Source organism: Carassius gibelio, chromosome B4 (assembly GCF_023724105.1).
Source record: "Carassius gibelio isolate Cgi1373 ecotype wild population from Czech Republic chromosome B4, carGib1.2-hapl.c, whole genome shotgun sequence".
Taxonomy (NCBI): domain Eukaryota; kingdom Metazoa; phylum Chordata; class Actinopteri; order Cypriniformes; family Cyprinidae; genus Carassius; species Carassius gibelio.
This window is the reverse complement of record NC_068399.1, coordinates 21,385,471-21,409,489: the sequence shown is the minus strand read 5'-3', so window position 1 is coordinate 21,409,489 and position 24,019 is coordinate 21,385,471. Positions and strand designations below refer to the sequence as shown.

The 24,019-nt window shown below is 40.9% G+C and overlaps 2 protein-coding genes and 1 long non-coding RNA gene across 6 annotated transcripts in view; 1 reads left to right on the top strand and 2 right to left on the bottom strand.

The window, feature by feature from the left end:
- Positions 1-24,019, top strand: part of LOC127956360 (uncharacterized) — a 216,496-nt gene that overhangs the window by 116,286 nt on the left and 76,191 nt on the right. The gene's annotated exons all lie outside the window — the stretch shown is intronic.
- LOC127956351 (scavenger receptor cysteine-rich type 1 protein M130) overlaps positions 1-24,019 on the bottom strand; it is a 59,396-nt gene that overhangs the window by 13,291 nt on the left and 22,086 nt on the right. The gene's annotated exons all lie outside the window — the stretch shown is intronic.
- On the bottom strand, positions 11,874-15,609 carry LOC127956369 (uncharacterized). Of its 2 annotated transcripts, XR_008153537.1 has the most exons (4): positions 15,162-15,609; positions 13,692-13,886; positions 13,063-13,319; positions 11,874-12,186 (listed from the first exon to the last, which is right to left on the bottom strand). It is a non-coding gene; the product is annotated as an uncharacterized LOC127956369 (long non-coding RNA). The 2 variants fall into 2 exon arrangements; XR_008153536.1 differs by having other exon boundaries at positions 11,874-13,319.

Here is a 24,019-nt window from a genome sequence, read left to right as displayed (position 1 = left end):
TCACATGATATAATTGAGTTAACTTTCTCCGAAACGGAGTGAAAATCTCATAATTTTCATCACTCAATTTACGCTTCACCACATACGGGCCTTCAAATTTTGCCTCAAAAGGAGAAGATGGCAAAAGACGTGACACAAGAACTTGGTCTCCTGGCTCAAAAACACGACATTCCACCTGGCGATCATACAACCGTTTCATGCCTGCCTGTTGTTTTTTTTGTTGAACTCTGGCCAATGCTCTAGCCTCAATTAACCTCTGTCTAAACCCATAAACGTACGACAACAGATTTTTCGGTGAGTCAGAAATTTTGACGGAACTTTGTAACACTCCCACAAGCCCACGAACTTTATGACCGAAAACTAAATCATTGGGACTAAACCCAGTGCTTTCGTGCACAACCCCACGTGCAGCCAGTAGTAACCAGGGCAAACCCTCCTCCCAATCTCTATCCAACTGCACACAATAAGCACGAAGAAGAGACTTCAACGTTTGATGAAATCTCTCCAACGCTCCCTGGCTTTGCGGATGATGCACACTAGCAAGATTATGTTTGATTTTAAGCTGTTTTAAAACCTGTTGGAAGAGATGAGAGGTAAGGTTAGTACCCTGATCACTTTGAATGATTTTAGGAATGCCAAAAAATGACATGAATTGTGACAAAGCTCTTACAATTGATCGCGATGTAATTGTTCGCAATGGATAGGCTGAAGGAAAACGTGTAGCCAAACACATGACCGTAAGCAAATATTTGCTTCCCGATTTTGAAGGTGGCATAGGGCCCACGCAATCAACTATGAGATGTTCAAAGGGATTACAATCAGCAGAAATCGGATGTAATGGAACTGGTTTCAGTTTTTGATTTGGCTTACTGGTTACCTGACAAACGTGACATGACCGTATATAGGTTGAAATATTGCTCTTTAAATGTGGCCAAAAAAAATACTGCAAAACACGATCATAGGTCTTACGCACCCCAGAATGCCCCGACTTTTCGTGTGCAACCTCCAACACGCCACGCCGAAATTTTGTGGGAACCACTACCTGAACAATAGGATCTCCCACAAAATTCTCACCATGAGGACTCCATTTCCTCAACAATAACCCATCTTGTACAAAATAGCCTCTAGTCTTATCTGATACATCGCCATCCTGAAGTGCAGAGGTAAACAGCTCATCCAAAGTGGAATCTAACCGTTGTTCTTTACTCAGGTCATCTGCAGACAGAGGAAAAGGCAGAGAAGACAAATCAGGTACAGGCAAAAAAATGTGCTGTGCCTTTAGCTCACTTCTTTCTTGAGGCTTCAAATGCTCCATACTTTTAGCCATAGCGCGAGTTACAACACCCACAGGGTCTACCACCATTTCGTACTCACTCAACTCTCCACTAGATGAAACCATAGGAGACGGAGACGCATTTGGCCACACCTTATCTCCTGCTAATTTGTTTCCCAAGATAAGGTGTACACCCTCAATTGGTAAAGCAGGACGCAAACCCACTACTACTTCCCCAGTCACTAAGTCAGAGTGAAGCTTAACCTTATGAAGAGGAACTGTTAATGTATTTAAGCCCATACCTCGAACTAAAACACTATTACCAGTTTCAGATTGCACTGAAAACGGCAAAATGGAATCTAAAATGAAAGAATCCATAGCACCTGTGTCACGTAGAATTCTGACAGGAACTTCAACTCCATCTGACAATGACACTCGACCTTCTGTAATAAAAGGAGCATAAGTGGACAAATAATCATTAAACAGTTTATCGTCAGACTCAGCCCCACTAGAATGAACAGAATTTGCCACTGCAGCAGGCTTAAACTTATTTACGTCAATCTGTTTATTTTTCTCTTTAAGTATAGGGCAGTCCCCTTTCCAATGGCCTTTTCCCCGACAGTAATTACATATTTTAGACGAATCAAACTTCCCTGAAGAAAAGTATCCACCCTGAGAACCAGCATATGTAACACGATTCGCGGCAACTTCACGTGTTCTCCAATCAGCAGCAGTGTTTTTATGAGTGAGCACAAAGTCATCAGCCAACAATGCTGCCGCCTCAGGAGACTCAATTTTGTGCTCACTGATATACATCGCAATCGGATCAGAAACGGAAAGTTTAAACTGTTCAACTATAATCAATTCCAGCAGTTCCTCAAATGTTTTGGCCTTTAGCGATGCACACCAACGAGTAACATGTCGTCTTAAATCTTGCACAAACTCCAAATGAGTCTGTCCTTGCTCCTTTTTACAAGACCTAAAACGTTGTCGATATGTTTCTGGTACACACTCATATGCTTTCAAAACTGCGAATTTAACGGTTTCATAATCTCTACAGTCATCTGTACTCAAAGCAGCAAAAGCTAACTGAGCCTTACCGACCAATACACTCTGTAGTAACAGAACACAATCGGTTTTAGACCAACCTTGTAACACCGCAACACGTTCAAACATAGTAAAGAAAACATCCGGATCAACCTCATTAAATTTAGGAACAAGTTTTAAGCTTTGATTCAGTGGAAACTTCTCACTCTGACCAACAATTGACCCAACGTCACCAACTTTACCTTCTTCAATGAGCTTCAGTTTTAAATACTGCAAGTCCATCCTTGCTTTATCCAATTCTATTTTATCACGCTCCGATTTCTGCTTTATTTTCTCATGTTCCATTTGTAACAATAATAACTCTTTTTGCTGGTCAAAAGTTAAAGCAGACTGTGTAGTCAAACTTTTTACATGCTGGTCACTTTCACTCATTTCAGCTGTCAGAACTTTCTTATCAACCAGTTTATTCCTCAGCTCAGTTTTAATACTACTTTCTTTTATTCTCTTATCGCTAAGTTTTACTTCATAATATTCAGCGATTTTCAAAAGTTGTTCTTTTGTACACTTATTTAACAACACGTACGACGGCGATTCAACAAACTGGTCAATATCAGCCATAAGCAAATAAACCACAGACTGAAAGTATTCAAATGTGCAATCAAATACTTGGAAATTAGCCCACTATCTAACTCCCAAAAATCTACCTACTTAACTAAAACCTAAATCTTCATGTGGATACTGGCGGGGGGAAATTAAGCACACAAGCCCAGTGGGTGGAACTGCAACTGGTTAAACCAGCGACAATTCTCAACACCATGGAAATGCTCCCGAGACAACCGCTACTACCCGCGTTCACCACAACTCTACAAAAAATAACAAAACCCGATATGTTTCAAAGGAAACACACCGCTAAACCTACCAGGGATAAATTCCAAGTCAAAACAAACACTATTGCACAAAAGAAACTTACCAGTCGGAGGATTCAAACGACGACCAAACAAATTGCTACACCAAACGCTTTCAGATGTCCCAAAGCAGCTATCATGACATAATTATTCAAATTGGGATCCCCCAAACGTCACGACCAAATAATTTCCAATCCCCTTTAAAGGAATAGAAAACAACAAAACAATCCAAATAATCAAACATATTCAACTAAGGCATAGAATTAGCCTAAGAACGGACGAGCCCCCATTTGTTACGTCCCGTGACTCAAAAAGGGGACGCAACAAAAACTGGGACATAAGAAAGCCAATTCGTAAAAAAAAACGTTTTATTTAGCTCAAACAAATATACCAAAACGTCTTAAGATAGTATTCAAAGTCAGTAATGGCATCCTAAAGATATGTGCGAGAATGTAATATCCTGTGGTGTGGTCTCGTGATGTGTGCAAAAAAGAAACATCAAACTATAACGAAAAACAATCAAGTTGGCCGCCCGCTCTTCTGCCATCAAGCTTGCTTCTTATAAAGAGGCAAGGGAAATTGGGCACAGGTGTCACGGATGCAACCAGGTTACGGGGGGCGGAGTCATCCGACGTCTACTGGAAAAAAGCCCAATGAATACCCAGGTCGTCACATACATATTTAATGAAAATAGAAATATTTGTTTTTACATATCTTTGTAGATGTATTTATTAGATTAGATTAGTTTCAGATGGTGAGCAATCATTAAAATTGCTTAGGAGCATTTTCTGGTGTGCGGACTCATTGTTTACCTTTGCAACTCTGCCCAGCACCCAGTTTTAAGGTTTAGGATGTGCGTGCTGTACCTTTGAATATTAGTTTCAGGTCAGGCCTGGAGAACAGAGGAGCGAGGAAAAGAAGAAGCATCAGTTTGAGTATTGAGAATCACTTTATCTGAACGCAGTTATCGGATAATAATAATTTATTCAGTCAATCAGATTTTGTTTTGAAATACTATTTTACAGTATCCAGGAAATAATTTAATATAGCTTTCAATCTCTTAGAAAATGTGTATGCTCTTTAGAAACAATAATAATGGCTCAGTGATTTCTGTTGAATGGTTGGTATTTGTTTCTCAATGCAAAAGTGTTATTACAAAGTCAGATTCTATTTTTTTACCATATTACCTCAATTCCTTCCACTATTGAAATAATATTTATGATTAAATTATCTGGCCACATGTGTGGTCACTCCCTTAAAAAATGTTAAGTGATTTTTCTTTGTATGATAATAATTTTTTGGGTTAATATTTTATGTGTCAGTGTTTTTTTTTTAAACACTAAAAATCCAAAAAAGCTCTTCACGTTGTGGTTTCATCACATTCTCGGGTGTTTTAATTTAAATACTTAGATAACTTTATCTAACTTGTTTTAAACTTTCCATTTAACATACCATATATATATATATATATATATATATATATATATATATATATATATATATATATATATATATATATTGTGTTAACTTTCACCTGGGCCCTCGGTGGGACGCTTATGTTTACTTCACTATGTTACAATTTAAACCCTTATCGAATCATGACAAACTATATATCCTTGGAAAGGTCTAAGACTGCTTAATAGATATTTTAACAATCTTTTTTGTTATGACCTTTGTCACAAAAAGTATTCTTTGTTGCCTTTTTCTGTATCACACTAAATCATCAGAAGTTATATATCACTTGAAAACTTAAAATCTCAAAATTCATCCTTTGAAAGCCATTTTAAATTTAAACATGAAAACTTGGAGGCTCGAGTGACAGTTAACAGGTTAAATATATACAAAAGAACGAAAAATTATTTAAAAAAATGTATATCATCATCATACAATGCATTAAAAATGACATAATTCAGGGTTTCCCAAACTGGGCTTAATGTTAGAACTGCAGTGAGTTGATTAAAAAGCTACAAATTATTTAAACCATAAAAATGTAAAATCAATTATTTGAACACTTAAACACTAAAAACAGACATATTTTATCTAAGTTTTTTTTTATAAAGTCTTTCAGGTCAGATTTCTCAATTCAACAGTTAAGGTCCTTCTGGAAATGATGAGGACTGCTATAGTGTTTCACAGATAGACATCAGCAGTATTTAGTAACTTACATTATTATTTGTGTCAAACATGATCTCATTGATTGAGAGGCGCTTTTTTCACCCAAATTCAGAAGCATGATTTGAAAACTGATTAACACGACATTTACACGACTGTTCAGTGTTGTGATTATAGCCAAAACTAAATGAGACACAAAGTAGGATTCTAGAGAGTAAATTTTAAAAGAGAGAGAGAGAGAGAGAGATAAAAAAGATGAATTTGGGAGAATCAATCAATTATAAATGATTTACTACCATTGTATGAATAATATGTAATAATGTAATCCATAAAAGAGTAACTTTAATCTGATTACGAACATTTCTTAAATTTAATATACTCACTATTCACTATTATTAATACTTGTTTTTTGGAATCTGATTACATTACTACCCAGCTTTAGAAAACATTTACTGTGTGTACCGTGGTACTGTTCATAAAATAAATGCCATATAAAGTAATTATCATCCCTTTATTTTTCTGGAAATTATCCTACTTAATATTTACCATCAGAAACGCACTCATTCAGAAATCGCAAGTTTTCATGATCTGATTTAAATGAGCTTTCATTTAAAAAAAAATAAAAATAAAATCTGAAAATCAACTTTCTTTTTCATCAGCACAAAAAGAAAATAGAATATCATGACCTGGCCACACATTTGTTTAGACACCAGAGAACCACAGATTAATAAAAAATAATCAGAAACATTGATTAAAAATATATATATATATTTATATTCTGTATTTCTTTATTGCATTTAAATGTTGTTATTTTTGTTATAAGAAAAAAGTTATTAAACCTGTTATACTGTATTTTGACCAAAATTTAAATTTCAATACCATTAAAATAGCGTATACTGTGATAAAAGCATGAGAAATTAATCGCAACAGGAACATTTGATACTGGCATATCCCTGAGAAATATTTTAAACGTGTTACAGATCTTTGAATTACACATATATAACACAGTACTTCTACAGTAAAATATAGCATATAAAAGTAGTTTATAAGTAAAATATATAAGCCAAGCAGACAAGCAATATGCATAATTTATTTATTAGTTCATAACACGCCTGTCCACATAAGATAATAATAGTTGATCGTTGATAGTTGATTTTTATTTATTTTCTTTCTATTGTGAAAGTTACTTATCGCATCCAAAATATTTTTTTTTCAGCATTATCTGCTCATGAACTCAGTACTTTCTGTGGTGAAGCTGAGGACTGTTACATCACTGATGGTCATTGTGTTTATATTTAGGATGTTTTGATTGTCACTGTGTTTGTGCTTTATAATGTAAGATCATATTTGACTTCAGAGAACATGTAATCTCTTATTAACATACAAAAACTTGTCTTTTTTTTCTATTAACAAGGCCAAAAAATCCAACAAAATCTACAAAGGCATAACAGATTTAATACAAAAATAGGAAAAAATATAAAATCCTGAGATTGGACATATCAATAACAATATCGATATATCAATAACTCAGCATTAGTTCAGATGTGTTGAACTGAAGCAGTGGATGACATCATTGAGCCAAATGATCCCGGTTCTTTGTTTGACTCCTCCTCCACATCATCATAATCTGTTATTTAAAAAAAACAAATCTTAAATCATGTCAAATACTGTAACTGAATAAATATTTGAAGTCTAAACAACTGGAAAAATATAAAAATATTAAATTTAAATAAAGTATAATATGAGAACAAAAGTGTTATAGTAACTTACTCAACAGGTTTGTCACATCTTCACTGACACTCATGACATCATCATACTCCTCCTGAACTCTCTCTGATCAAAAATGACATAAAAACATTTCTTATCAGTTTATAAAACCCTTTATCACATTTAAAGGATCCATTTTCAGTAACTTGATTAAATGAAGTGAATATCTAATACTCATCAAAACATGAAAAATGTAGCTCTGTGCATCTCACCTGTTTCCCCTTGAGAGATCCGTCTATTAATGATGACATCATCATAGTTCTCTGAGTACTTTAAAATATTATCTGTAACAATCTGGATTTTAAATATTATATATATTTTAACTGATAAAAAAGTAAAACACCTTTTCTGATATCAGAGTTTAGTCCGCTTGTCATGACATCATCATAGCTCTCAGGGGTGTCTTCTACAAATTCACACATTCATTCAAGATTCAAGATTCAAGATTTTTATTCGTCACATACAAAATTATATATAGCATATATAACCAGCAGTGAAATGTGAGTCAGGTCCGCTCCATGGACAGTGCAATTATTAAAGAAAACAACACAGATGAAAATATACATAAATAAAGCTATGTAAGAATGAAATAAAAGTAAACAATAAAAATATAAGAATAAAATATAAAAAATGTATATTGTAGAATTAAATATAGAAAGCAAAAATAATGTGCATGAATGTAAACTGTACTCTTAAATATTAAGATGTACAGGGATATACAATGTGCATATATGCATTTTACTGTAGTCTTAACACTGTCAGCGTGTCTATGTGAGGTAGTGAATATAGTAAAAAGATAAAGTGAACATTAAGTGGAGGCATGAGGATGTTAAGAAGCTGGTTTAGAGTTTAAGAGCCTGATGGCCTGGGGGAAGAAACTCCTCCTGAGTCTCTCAGTTTTTGCCATCAGGCAACGGAAGCGCTTACCAGATGGCAGCAAAGTGAAAATATGATTACTGGGGTGGGTGGAGTCTTTGATGATTTTTGCAGCTCTACTTCTGCAGCATTTGAGGTAGATGTCCTGCAGAGAGGGGAGAGCAGACACTGAAATGCGCTCAGCTAAGCGCACAACTCTCTGCAGGGCTTTGCAGTCTTGACTGGAGCTGTTCCCATACCACACTGAGATACACTGAGTCAATACACTTTCTATAGCCCCAGAATAGAAAGTTTTCAGGATTGCTGGTGAGACCCTGAATTTCCTCAGCTGTCGCAGATGGTACAGTTTTTGCCTGGCTTTATTAACCTGTGTTTGAATGTAAGTAGTCCAAGTCAGGTCCTTCGAGATGTTTACACCAAGGTACTTGAAGCTGCTCACCCTCTCCACAGGTGACCCGCTGATCATAAGAGGAGTATGCTGCTGCTGTCTCTTCCTGAAGTCCACAATCAGTTCTTTAGTTTTGCTCACATTCAGAGAGAGACAGTTGTCCTGGCACCATGATGTCAATTTCTCTATCTCATCCAAGTATGCGGTCTCATTATTGTTGTGAATGAGGCCCAGAACCACAGTATCATCAGCAAATTTGATAATGGATGTGGAGCTGTGGGAAGACACGCAGTCATGTGTGTAGAGAGAGTAGAGCAGGGGACTCAGGACACAGCCCTGCGGGGCTCCTACGTTCAGGGTGATGGAGCTGGAGGTGTACTGGCCTAGTTTCACCAATTGAGGTCTGCCGGTGAGGAAATCAAGGATCCAGTCGCAGAGTGAAGAATTCAGTCCGAGGTCTATGAGTTTGGAAGCTAGCTTTATGGGGACTATAGTATTAAAAGCTGAGCTATAGTCAATAAATAGCAGCCTTACATAGTTCCTGTTATTGCTGTCGATGTGTGTGAGAGAAGAGTGCAGGATGTGAGAGATGGCATCATCTATGGATCTGTTTGGGCGATAAGCAAACTGAAGAGGGTCCAAAGTATCCGGGATGGAGGAGCAGATGACGTTTTTAACCAGTCCCTCAAAGACCTTCATGACTATTGATGTGAGGGCAACTGGACGATAGTCATTCAGACAAGAGGGTTTGTTGTTTTTAGGCACAGGGATGATGACCGATTTTTTGAATGAGGTTGGAACCACCGATGTAGTAAGAGACTCGTTAAAAATGGATGTAAACAAACCAGCGAGCTGATCAGCGCAGGACCGCAGAACACGGCCAGAAATCCCATCAGGTCCAGCTGCTTTCCTTACATTCACTCGCTTTAGTGCCCTCCGAACCTCGTCCTCCGACACGGTGATCACATGATGATTGCTGATCTGATGCTGCTTCCTGACACGCTGATCGGCAGACTCGCACTGCTTCGATTGCTTTCAAAGCGGCCGTAGAAAGTGTTTAGCTCGTCAGCCAGCGATGGATCTGCTCTCACCTCTGCAGAGGATTTATTTCTAAAGTCACAGATGGTCCTTAGTCCTTGCCACATGTGTCGGGAGTCATTTAGCTGGAAATGTGACTCTATGCGTTCCCTGTGTCTGTGTTTGGCGGCTCTTACTGCACGCCGGAGAGCATAGCACGATGCTTTGTACTCGCTCATGTTTCCCAACAGAAGACCGTCGTTGTAAGCAGCAGAGCGTTTGTTTACTGCTGCACGGATTGATCTGTCCACCCATGGTTTCTGATTTGAGAATGTCCTTATAGTTATTGTATCTGTAGCTTGTTCGGCTAGCGTGTTTACAAAGCTTAACGCTACATCCGTGAACTCGCTGACGTCAGATGAACTTGCGCGAAACATGTCCCAGTCTACGTCATCAAGAGCCGCCTGTTACAGGTGGCTCTTGATGACGTAGACTGGGACTAAGGACCATCGTTACGTTGCTTCTGATTGGTCGGACCATCGCGTCACCACCCTCTGCACCGGGGGATCTTGAACGAGCCGTTGTTTATATTCCGGTGTGAGGAAAATGGCGGCATGGTCCGATTTGCCGAAAGCCGGTAGTGAGCGTGCTTTGTGGGCATTCTTAAACTGAGTGTAGCAATGATCCAGTGTATTCGGTCCTCTGGTTGGACAGGATACATGTTGATAAAAATTAGGCATGACTTGCCTGAGTTTGGCTTTGTTAAAGTCCCCAGCAATGATAATAGCAGCGTCAGGATGTTTGCTGATGTTGCCGCTGAGCGCATCGTGAAGCTCAGACAAAGCCAAGCCAGTGTCTGCTTGTGGAGGGATGTAAACAGCAGTTATGATGATCGATGAAAACTCCCGAGGCAGATAGAATGGGCGGCAAATAATGGATAAATGTTCCAGATGAGGCGAGCAGGAGCGCGACAGAGTGGAGATATTCCTGGGGTCACACCATTTCTTGTTAATCATGAAACAAACTCCTCCGCCTTTGGATTTGCCGGCCTCGGCTGTCCTGTCCATCAGTAAAACAGAGAAGTTTTCAGACGGCGTTACAGCAGCATACGGGACCAAGGGCGTGAGCCACGTTTCAGACAAACAAAGGATGTTACAGTCCCTAATGTCCCGTTGGAAACTTATCCTGGCTCTAAGATCGTCCATCTTATTCTCCAGAGACTGGACATTGGCGAGCAAAATGCTCGGTAAAGGAGGGCTGTGTGCTCTTTTCCTCAGTCTGTTGCGAATCCCAGCATGTTTCCCGCGGTGTTTCTTGTTCCGTCGCCTCGGGTGGTTATTCAGGTGGCCATTGTTCATCTCAGCGATCCGGAGAATCTCAGATGGCCACGATGGGTTGGAGGATAAAGTGTCCTGAAACAGGTCAGTGAAGCAGTGTCCAATGTCCAAAAGTGTTTCCTTTTCATATATGATCAGTGCAGAGGTAATGTGTGTAAAAAGAGAAAGCAAAAGTATGGAATAAAATCACTTTCAAAAATAATCATACGTAATTCAAAACATTTGTGTGTAATTTTAATATACTCGTGCGTAATTTAAAACTATTGTACATAATTCTGTTTTTTGTCAGAGTTGGATTCCAAAATCTACGGCCACGACGGTTTACAGATACGCGAGTTTGTGTGTTTTTTAGAGTACAACTCTAAAATGTACGACTGTGACAGTTTACAGACACGGCGCTTGTTTTCACAATAGCTCTGTTACACACACGACATGCGAATTACGACAACGAAATGCAGTGTGCGAAACGGCTGTCAAAAATACGTCATCAAGGTCACAGGCATTACTATCCGAGGGAAGATGAATCGATTCAACGAAGAGTCATACTCTTAATCGCTATTGGCCTATAGATTCATAGAAAGCGATAAATTAAACACATAATCCTAAAAAAAAAAAAAAAAAAATTAATTTATCCAATGTAAAAACAGCGTTAATGATGTAAATAATATTGTTTTAAATTAAACTAAACTTCGAAAGTACCTTCAAAACGGCTTACTGACGTAATCACCACCGCACGTTTAGGTCTTAGTTTATCAATAATCAAATACAGATTACAATTATTTTTTATAATACAAACGTCTCTTAACATGGTTAGTCGCACTTGATGTTCTTAAGTTAAAGTAATTTAAAGTCAGCTGTATTTGTTAACATTAGTGAACTAAGAAGAACAAACAACGTACAGCTGTATTTTTATAAATTAACAAAGTTTAATAAATACTGTATCAAATGCATTGCTCATAGTTAATGTTAGTTAATACATCATTCAACAAATTAAACTTTATTGTAAAGTGTTACACTAGAAAACTAGGTTTTGCCTGATAGAGAAAAATGAGTAAGAAAAAAAAAAAAAACTAATAAATTTAAAAATTAGTCAGAAGAGTTTAGTAACCTTGTTTTAAGTGACATTAACCAATTAAGCAAACAGACACAGGTTTATCCACTAAAACATTTATTTAGCTTTCAGTTTCATTCACCAATTCAAGTAAAAAGATAGATAGATAGATAGATAGATAGATAGATAGATAGATAGATAGATAGATAGATAGATAGACCACTCATTCATTCATTCATTCTGTAGTAGCAGTCCATAGAACAGAATCCAGCAAACTCTTTGTCTGAATAGAAAGCTGTGAAGATCCCTTCTTTCCAAGACCACAGTATCTACAGCATCACACATCTGCTGAGCTCCAGCTCCACTCTGTGTCTTCCTCACATCTGGACTGACAGACTTCCAGTCAACCATACCTACACGAGAGAAAAACAAATGTTGAGAGATTCAAACAAGAAGTAACCAATAAGTAGAATAAAATATCCAATAAAAAAAAAGAAGCGCAAGAGTCTGAGACTGCAAGTCTGCAGCCAGACCCTTCTCCATTATATTACCATAATAATTTAGGTAATAATTTTCAGCTCAAGGACAAGACGTCAGAATAAACTGTAAAACCAGCAGTAGAGTGTGTAATGGTGATGACTTAGCCTGGTACTTACAGAAACCTGGAGAAGCTCCTAAACTCCTCATATATGATGCAACGAACCGTTACACTGGAACTCCTTCTAGATTCAGTGGCAGTGGATCTAACAGTGATTTCACTCTCACCATCAGTGGAGTCCAGACTGAAGATACAGTAACTTATAATACAACTGTACTACTGACTATTCACTGAGTAACAAAAGCACATATGCTTCCTGTGCATGGTTTCTAAAAGAATGGAATCAGAAAAAAGTTGACTGGCACTCATCTATACCACAGGTTATACTAATATTTACATTTACATTTATTCATTTAGCAGACGCTTTTATTCAAATCGACTTACAGATGAGGACAGAGTTGAAGCCATCAAAAAAAACAAAAAGAGCAATGATATATAAGAGCTTTAACAAGTCTCAGTTAGCTTAACACATTACACGTAGCAAGGGCTTTTAAATAATATAATAAATAAAAAGAAAACAGATAGAATAGAAAAAAGAATAGAGTAAGCTATTTGGTTCATGTGCATGTACAACTCCAACATGTTGGGTCAACTTCAAAAGAGTGAATGTCCTTCGAGTGCACTTTGTGCAATGGTTAAGTCAAAGCATGATGATCTAATACAAGAGGCTAATCATTCAGAGTAAAGTTACTGGCAGTGCTTGTCTCCATCTTCTAATGTTGACAATGTCCCTCTGAAGGAAAGTCAGTGTCTTTCTCATGTGTGGTGGATATGCAATGTTGAAAGCAGAATACATCCAGAAGGCTGTTATGAAGGCTTCATCAAGGCTGGTGCACTGACACTCATCTGTTCCATCTTCTGTCACCACACTGAGCCCTCGAACTATGATTGACATTTTACAGTCAGTATCCATCAGGTGTACGGTAGGAAAGGTGTAGCCGGGTCCACCTTTCATAAAATAAATGAATAAAAAGAATAATAACAACAACAATAATAATAATAATAATAACAAGAAGAAAAAAAAGAAAACACTTTTCAGATTCATCAGATTCTGTTGCATTCTCTTTGGCTCAGACAGTGTAGCTACATACAGTGCAGAACTGCAGAAACAATCAGAAGCTAATGTATATAAGCTTCACAATATACAGTGCATTTCATGTTCTTGTCTAGACTGATAAATCTTACATTGTTTTCTAAAACTATTGCTTTAAATTTTTAACAGATGGGCTAAAAAGGTACAGAAGAATAAAATATTACCTGAAAATATGTGAAACATGATATTTTACAGTTGATGAGTTTTTTTTTCTTTAATATACTCACTCCAGCAGGTGTCCTGAAGTATGTGTATTTTTTGAGTACATCCTCCTCCAGAGATTCCTTCAATGCTTTCTCAGCGTCTCCAGGAGAATGTTCCTGTCGTGTGCTCTTTGACAGCCATGTGTCTGGATGTGTTTCACTTTATAACACATTCACATGAGCCTCAACAGATATTGAATCCTCCCCAACACAAGTTTCCTTCATCAGAACAACAGAAACAGATCATGCTTAGACCGTGACATATATGAAAAACAACTAAATACTTACTGAACAAGGTGCTTTAGATATAAAAAATAATAAAAACATTGAACTGCATAAACATTAAGATGATGGTCAGGCAGTGAAGAAGTGGAGTACATACAAAAAAGATTTAAATATCTGTAGTACATTATCTTCCTTACATTAACCTGCACTAAGTGAAAATGTAAAATTGATTAACAGTGCAAAAATAAATTATGCATATGTCAGTGTGCTTACATATTCTACAATAACCTGCAAGTGGAGCTCGTTCTGCTTTACATTTCAGGTGTAGGGATGTGTCAGATGTGCTTAAAACACAAACTTGACTGATTGTCATTTTCCAGCAAATAAAGATTACAACATCTTGTTACTACAATATTGTGTGTGATTATGTTGATAGAGATAAATCAATGGTTTAAAAACAATTTAACTTACACAGTCATTTCTTTCTGTATTTATGTGCTAATTTGCATAAATACCACAACAGATCTAAACATTGGGTATAGCCAGGTGAAAATGTCTTGTTCGATCTTGTTGATAACAGTAAAATACTTAATATTAAGGTCTGAATGGAACCAGTTTAGGCTACCCATGAGCATTAATAAAGAGAGGCAGGAAGAAGTACTTTAGAAACCAGCCTTTATTAGTTTGGTCCGTGGGACTGTTTCATGAAATTTACTTTTTATTTTGCCTACTTTTTGTCTTCTGCATTCTCCTTACTATTGTCTCATGTTCTTGCCTCAGACTCGTCCCCCAGAAACAGCCCCAAATATAATCTTTTAAAAATTAATAAAGGAACCAGCCAAGTAGGAACCAAAGTACTTCTTCCTGACTCTCTGTATTGATGCTCATGGGTAGCCTAAATGGGTTCCACTCAGATCTTAATATTAAGCATTTTACTGTTATTTGTCAACAAAATTTAACAAGACATTTTCACCTGGCTAGACCCAATGTTTAGATCTGTTGTGGTATTTATGCAAATTAGCACATATTTAATTAGACTATGCACCATTTGTCCATGTTAACAAACGATTACTATCTCTGTAATATTGATACTCTCTGTTATTAGTTATAACTAACGTTAACCCTTAAACACAGGGGTCGTCAAGTTCGGTCCTGGAGGGCCCGTGTCCTTCAGAGATTAGCTCCGACCTCATGACAGCCTGGAACAAGTTTGATGACCCCAGCTTAAACATGTCAGATTAAAAAAAATAATAGTTATTATTAACTTACCTGAGACGAGGTGTGAGCGCTTGGCTGTTGATCCGCCAGTTCGGCGCCAGTGGTTTAAAACTTTGGTAAGGCGCATGCGCACTTCGTTGAATCGATTCATCTTCCCTCGGATAGTAATGCCTGTGACCTTAATGACGTATTTTTGACAGCCGTTTCGCACACTGCATTTCGTTGTCGTAATTCGCATGTCGTGTGTGTAACAGAGCTATTGTGAAAAAAAGCGCCGTGTCTGTAAACTGTCACAGTCGTACATTTTAGAGTTGTACTCTAAAAAACACACAAACTCGCGTATCTGTAAACTGTCGTGGCCGTAGATTTTGGAATCCAACTCTGACAAAAAACAGAATTACGTACAATAGTTTTAAATTACGCACGAGTATATTAAAATTACACACAAATGTTTTGAATTACGTGCGATTATTTTTGAAAGTGATTTTATTCCATACAAAAGTAGGTAAAAAAGTAAATAAAAACATAATCTAAGCGGACCGACCTGGACGGCGACCAGACTCGGCGGCGCCATCTTGCTTGCATTGCTTGCATTCATCAGTCTCACTTTTATTTAATTCAGTAAAAAAAAAAAATCTAACTTAAATGTACAGTAATATTTTAAATTAAAGTATATTCTATGCTGTTGTAGAGTAAGAGAGTGACACCTGTCTCACGATCTGGTTTTAGTCCATCAGTGATGACATCATCATAGTATCCAGGTGTGATTTCCTTCACCATCTCTTCTGCATCAACACACAATATGTTTGGATACAAAACCAAAATATGTTCTTTTGGCAGATCGAGAATTTATTAATCATTTGTTGATGAATCATGTGATCAATTAAAAACGTCTCTGACCTTTTAGGCCACTGTCATTAGTGACATCATCATAATATGCAGTCTTGAAATCTTTTGCTAAAAAAGGAGAACAGACTGTTAATATATAAGCAAACTGCAGTATTTAAATAATATTGGGTCAATAATCAAATATGCAAAAGAATTGGTTCACTTCACTTAATTATAAATATATATGTATATATATATATATATATATATATATATATATATGTGTGTATGTGGATCATCTCTCGAACCTGAGAGAAGCTCATCAGCATCTTCATACCCAGAATGCAGTTCTTCAGAGATCAGACCCCCTGATAAAGAAGAGCAGAGCAGTCAGAAACATGTTCATCATTACAAACAAACTGAATTCTCATTATCTTTTGATCATAAAGAAGACTACTGAAATAGTATTCACATTTTAAAAGGATTATAGGCAGAAATCCCTTTTTCAACCTGTTAGTAAACACACAAGTATCCTCACATGAATCTATTCCTCACTGCGTTCCAGAAATAGACACACACCTGCACCTACACTTAGTGTAACATATGAACACTTCCTTATGACAATCTAAAAAAAAAATCACAGGAAGAGATACTCTATTTCTCTCTCTCTCTCTCACACACACACACACACACACACACACACACACACACATAAATATGCACCTGCAGCTCTGTGGTTTTCTGTCAGGAATACTGTGGTTTGAAGCAGGAGGTTTAACAGGACTAATAATAGATGAGCATCAACTGTCTGACAGACTCTTATTAATGCTATTAAATGAGATTGATGGCTCATGTCTCACCCCTCTGAGTGAAGAGACTGTGTCTGTTAGTGGATCTATGCTGAATCTCCTCATAAACGGCTTCAGTCGTTGTCCTGTGTCTCCTCTTAGAGAGAGCTGTGAGTGTAGACAGACAAACCTGCTGTCAGTTCACAACACATGACTGATCACACACTGAATAAGACACAATATGACAGTCTCTGGATCACTCCTACCTCTCCTCATCACTCTGTTCTGCTGAATCAGTATAAGCAGTGGCACTAAGAGCAGTAAGAGCACAACTCCCAGAACAATCACAAGCACTGGGGGGACGGATAGAGTTTGTGGAGGAGAGACTGATGTTAAGCGCACTGGAGGAGAAACTGAAGGAGAAGAGGACACTGACAAATCTGACAAATCTGGCAAAACTGTCAAACACATTAACAATCATGCGATTGTTTTATTTAAATACACAAATTACTAAAATTATCAAAAGAATTCTGTGACCTGCACAGGTGAGTCCAGCGTGCTCTTTCTTGGAGCAGTCAGTGTGGTTTTTCAGGGAGAGAGGACAGTCCCACAGGTGAATCTCATTCCCTCTGCACTCGACTCTGTTCATCCACACAACACCTTCACCAGCACCAAAGACTGAATTCCCATCAGCCCTCAGTGCTGCTCCACAACCCAGCTGCCTGCAGACCACCTGAGCATCGCTGATGTCCCACTGATCATCACAGACTGAGCCCCACACAGCGTTATGATACACCTCCAGCCTCCCAGAGCACCGGCCCTTACCTCCACTCAGTCTGAAACACACACATCAACCAGCACTGAGCAGCTTCAGCACAACATAACACACAGTGAAACTGAAAATGGAGTTGGTTAAATATGTAAAATATTTTAAACTGATTTTAAATGCAAATAATCCAGTGCACAGATAAATATATATATATATATATATATATATATAAAAAGGCAAATAGAGGCTTGCACAAAGACACATCAACTAATGTATTATCAGGAATCTTACTTGAACACTGTCTCTGGTGAGGAGATGCTGAAAATGTCAGATGACTCCGAGGAGACTCATCACTCTCCTTCACTGAAATAAAACATTAAACAATCACAAATAATCTTCCCACCTTCTCTGTTTAGTCTTGCAGAAAATAATAGTTTACTAACCACATACTTATGGCATAGAAAAAAAATATGACTACTGAGACCATATTAAATCATTTAAATATCGTCTCACCTGAGCAAGTAATTTTGGCCACTTCATCTTCATCACAGTTATTCTGTCCCCAGGGTAAAGATGGACACTGCCATAAAGTGGAATCATGTGGTCGACATTTAAAATTATCCAGCCAGTTAGGAGCTGATTTCAGTCTTGGTGCAGAAGCAGATAAATCACCAGATCTTTCACAGTTCAGCTCTTGACAGATCAGACTCACTGTGTCTCTGTCCATCTGGTTCCAGCACACATTACCCCAGGATCCATTGTAGAAAACCTCCACATTCCCGTCACAGCCCTCAGTTAACCTGATCTCTTTAAACTCTAGATGGAAATGCAAAAATACCACTAAAAGAAAACTAAATTGAAAACAAAGGGCACTGTGGAAAAATGAATGTTTTATTAATTTTAATGGAAAAAAAATTATCAGCATGTCTACCTGAGCACACAACCCCTACATCCTCCTTGTGATTACGGTCATGTTTTCCCCAGCCTGAAGAAGAGCAGCTCCACAGGGACGTCTCATTCCCCTCACACTCCACCTCATCCAGCCATATGTGTCCAGAACCAGGACCAAACCAGGCTGGTACCTGCTGGTTACTGAGGGCCACTCCACACTGCAGCTGTCTGCACACCACATGGGCATCTTTAATATCCCAGGAGTCATCACACACTGTCCCCCATGAGCCACTGTGAAAAACCTCCAGCCTCCCTGCACAGTCTCCCCCAGAACCCAGCAGCCTGATGGACCCACGACCTGATATTCACAGACAGAAAAACAGTGATTGTACATACATATTTCTGATCACTAATAACTGAAGAATGTGTCCAGATGTTGATTTTCTCACCAGTGTTCTTTACTAACAGATGTTGTGTGATGCTGCAGTTGAGAGTTTGTGAAGAACTGCAGTTCTCCAGATGAACTTTACTGTCTGGAGAGAGTATTTATTTGTCATTCAATATTTATATAAAATATGCTAAATTTGTTTAAATGTGTAGTTTTAGTCTGAAACCCATGAGTTCAGTGTGGTGTTAATGTGCTCACCAGAGCAGATGACTCCAACATCTCGTCTGTGAGAACATTCAGCTCGACTCCATGAAGAGATGGAACATTCTGAGAGCTTTGTTTCATTCCCGTCACAGTCAAACACATCAGCCCAGGTTAAATTAACTCCCTCTCCAAACCAGTCTGATCCCACAACAGTCACAGCAATCCCACAATTCAGCTGTCTACAGAGGACACTGGCAGCTCTCATATCCCAGCATGCATCACACACTGTGCCCCATTTATCAAGATACTGAAGCTCCACTCTTCCAGAACAAGATTCTGAACCATTCACCAGCCTGAGATGTGTAACCTGGACAAACAACTGACAGCTCTTTCAAACAGTATGAAACTAAAGTTAAGATAATTGAGCAACACAACAGCAGTGTATTACATGTGTATGTAATTTATCTAAAGAGATGACAAATGTAAATACTCAACCAGAACAGATCACTCCCACATCATTGTCATGAGAACAGTTGTGTTTCTGTGAAGATGATCGTGAACAGACGTCTATCTGAGATTCATTTCCTCTGCACTGAATCTCTTCTGACCAAACACGGCCTTTTCCTTTACCAAAAGCAGCTGCTCCCAGCACCTGTACAGGAGCCCCACAGTCCAGCTGTTTACACACAACCTCTGCATCCTGCTGGTCAAAGACAGCGTCACACACCGTGTACCATGTGTTCCCAAAAATCACCTCCACTCTCCCAGAGCACAGAGACCCGTCCACAAGTCGAAGTCGTTTTTCTGAGTTGTTGAAATATAAAAATAAATTATTAACGAAACATCTCTACTCAGCTGGAGGACTAGAGAAAAATATGAATTATTTTTTTTTTTGTCAAATGTATGAATGTAATTAATTCACTTAATTTGATTTTATATGGCCAAGGTTGTTTGCATAAACAAACCTGTGTAACTGTAGAAACTTGGGATTATCAGAGAAGGATTTATTAATATTTTAATTTGAATTAAGAAAATATTACATTTATTAATACATAAATTATTACATTATTTAACTATTATATATTCCACAGGCCTATCGGACTGTAGCCTATAATGAATAAATGTTACATGAAGTAATGAAATTAAAATTAAATGTATGCATTTAGTAGACGCTTTTATCCAAAGCGGCTTACAGTGCATTCAGACATATGCATTTGATTTATTTTCCCTTCACATTAATAATAGCCTACTGTAAATGCCTGACATAGCCTATGCTCTATGAATTACTGAATTTTTTTTAATGGAAGTGCAGTTTAAAAAGGTATTATTTAACAAATATTTTATCTTATTTTGGCTAATTAATAAACTAGAATTAGCCTATACGTCTCTGTTGATGAATGGATCATTTGCGTAGTTTCATTTGTTAATGAAAAACACAACACGTCACATACGATCACAAATACAATCATAAACTTATACCTTTATTGGTATAATTGTCAGGCGTTTACAATATGAGGAATATTTGACTACTTTTTTTAATAATTCAAATAATCCCAGGTTGCTATGGTCACACAGAGTTGTTTACACATTAAACTTGTAAATATAATGTCACGGGGTGAAGAATCACTTGACAAGAGGTACGTGAATCAAAAGCAAGTGTCGTTCTGGTCCTGTGTAGATATGTTGAGAGTAGGGGTGAAAGTAGGGGAGGGTGGGGAATGACCCCTGACAGACCTGCATAAGCTGTCCAGATCCGGGAGAGGCCATCGGCGTTCGCGTTGGTGACCCCAGCTCGATGGCGGACTTCGAAGTGGAAGTCCTGGAGCGCTAGGAACCAGCGAGTCACCCTGGCGTTGGTGTCCTTGGCGCGGGCCATCCACTGTAGGGGCGCGTGGTCGGTTACCAGGGTGAACTTGCGGCCCAGGAGGTAGTACCGGAGCTCCAGGACTGCCCACCTGATGGCCAGGGCTTCCTTCTCTACGGCAGCGTACTTCCTCTCGGCGGGGGACAGGTTCCTGCTGATGTAGATGATCGGATGCTCCTCACCTTCTTGAATTTGGGACAGGACCTCTCCTAGTCCTGTGTCGGAGGCATCCGTCTTCCGCCGACGGGTCCAGCATACTTTCTCCGGCTGCCCCTTCCTGGTCAGGTCTGTCAGGGGGGCGGCTAAAGAGGAGAAGTTGGGGATAAAACAACGGTAATAACCCGCCAACACCAAGAAGGCTCGTACCTGGGTCTTTGTCTCGGGGCGGCATGGATGGCCTCAACTTTCTTGTCTTGCGTCCGGATGAGTCCTTGGCCGACTTGGTAGCCCAGGACTTGGCCTCAGAGAGGGCTAGGTGGCATTTTCGGGGGTTGGCGGTAAGTCCAGCCCGCGGGAGCTCCGAGAGCACCCTCCGAAGATGATCCAGATGTTCGTCCCACGCCTCGGAGTGGACCACGACGTCATCCAGGTAGGCGGCCGCATAAGCTTGGTGAGGCCGCAGGAGGATGTCCATCATCCGCTGGAACGTAGCAGGGGCCCCATGTAGCCTGAAGGGAAGGGTCCGGTACTGCCAGTGGCCACTGGGGGTGGAGAAGGCGGTTTTCGGCTTGGCGGACTCGGAGAGTGGTACCTGCCAATAGCCCTTTTTTGAGGTCTAGGGTGCTGATATACCGGGCCCTTCCTAGCTGGTCCAGCAGTTCGTCCACCCGAGGCATGGGGTATCTGTCGAATTCGGAGACTTCATTCAGGCAGCGGAAGTCATTACAAAAGCGGAGGGTGCCTTCCGGCTTTGGAACCATCACAATGGGGCTGGACCACGGACTCCGGGATGGTTCTATTACCCCCAACTTTAGCATCTGTTGGACCTCTTCCTCGATAGCCTGCCGACGAGCCTCCGGGACTCGGTAGGGCCGTTGCCTAACGACGACTCCTGGGGGTGTCCGGATATGGTGTTGAAGCACGTTGGTCTGCCCGGGCTGAGAGGAAAACACATCCTGGAACTGACTGACCAGGTGCTGCAGCTCCGTCTTCTGGGCAGCCGAAAGGTGGGGGTTGACATCCACAACCACGGGCTCGGTGAGGCTCAGGGCAGCTACTTGGTCCCGGGTCCCCACCCATTTCCTTAGGAGGTTGATGTGGTAGAGTTGTTCCGCCTGCCGTCGTCCCGGCTGTCTCAGGCGGTAAGTGACCGGTCCAATCCTCTCCACGACAGAGTAGGGTCCCTTCCAGGTGGCCAGAAATTTGCAGGTGGAGCTGGGGACCAGGACCATGACGCGATCTCCCGGTTGGAACTCCCGTGGTTGGGCTGCCCGGTCGTAATGACGTTGCTGCGCCTGTTGGGCCCTGGTAAGGTGTTGCCGGACTAACGGCATCACTCGGTCGATCCGTTCCCTCATTTGCCGGACCTGTTCGATGATGGTACGATGCGGGGCCGGCTGCTGCTCCCACGCATCCCGGGCCACGTCCAAGAGGCCCCGGGGTTGACGGCCAAACAGGAGCTCGAAGGGGGTGAAGCCAGTTGAGGCCTGGGGAACTTCACAGATACCAAAGAGCACGTAGGGGATCATGAGGTCCCAATCCCGCTTGTCCTCCGCCGCCACACGTCTGAGCATTTGCTTGAGGGTCTGGTTAAATCTCTCTACAAGGCCATCAGTTTGGAGGTGATAAACAGTGGTCCTCAACTGCTTCACCCGCAGCAGCCGGCAGAGGTCAGCCATTAGCCGGGACATGAAGGGGGTTCCCTGGTCAGTCAGGATCTCCGAGGGGAGGCCAACTCGGCTGGCCAGCAGAAACAGCTCCTGGGCGATGGACTTCGCGGTGGCCTTCCGCAGGGGGACTGCTTCTGGGTACCGGGTGGCATAGTTGACGCTTACCAGGATGTGCTCATGCCCTTGGGCAGACTTCGGCAACGGCCCCACTATGTCCATTCCAATCTGCTCGAAGGGCACCTCGATGATAGGCAGCGTGATGAGCGGGCTGGGGGGAGGAGTCCTGGGCGACGTGGCCTGACAGGTCGGGCAGGCTTGGCAGAACCACTTTACCTCGGCGTCCAGGCCTGTCCAATGAGAGCGGTCGCGGATGCGTTGAGAAGTATTGGCTACCGTGAGGTGTCCTGCCATGGGGTGGGAATGGGCCAGCTCTAGAGTGATCTCGGTCTTGGCTCGAGGCACAACTAGTAACCTTTTCTCCTCCCCCCTAGGCTGGGCGACACAATACAGCAGGCCATTCTCTACAACAAAATGTGGGAGAGGGTGGGGCCGGGGGAGGACGTCCTCTACATCCACGAATCGCACCTGGCTCCAACAGTGCTTGAGTCGGTCGTCCTCCCGCTGTTCCTTGGCGAAAGAGCCCCCTCCAGCGGCCTGTTGGTAGACATAAAACAGATTAGTAGATTGGGAGGGGGCCTCACCTTCTCTCCCACTGTCGGAGACGAGCAGGTCCAGGCGGCTGCCTCGGTCTTCGACGGTTCCCCTTGGGGCTGGCAGGCTGAGTAGCGGCGGACAGCAGCTTCTCGAAGCCGGGCCAATTCCTTCGTCTGCTTCGGGGGCTCCCGCCGGCACCCGTTGGTGAAGGATGCAGCCTGCCAGCCAGGCTCGTGGAGGCGACGGTGGTTCGGCACTTGGCATGGGCTCATCTCGCGGTGGGGGAACCGTCGGCCTGCTGACTGGTCGCGCGGTGCCTTCGAGCAGGCATCGCTCCTGGACCACCCTCCGGGGGAATGGCGGCAGCCGGTCCCCTGCCCCGCTGGGATGGACAGCATCTGCCAGCTCGATCGCCTCCAATAGTTCCTGGACGTCACGTGGGTTCCTCATGCCGACGGCCTGTCGGTGGGCGCGAGGTAGTGCGTGCAGGAGGCGATCAACCACCACTCGTTCCGCTACCTGTGTTGGTGTGGGGTTTCCTTCCAGCAGCCAGTGCTGGGCGATGCAGCTGAGTTCGGCTGCCTGGGCACGGGCTGGCACCAGGGGCTTGTATTCCCACTCGTGGAACTGCTGGGCGGCGCTTACAGGGGAGAGGCCCAGCCTCGCCAGGATCTCTTGCTTAACTTCGACATAA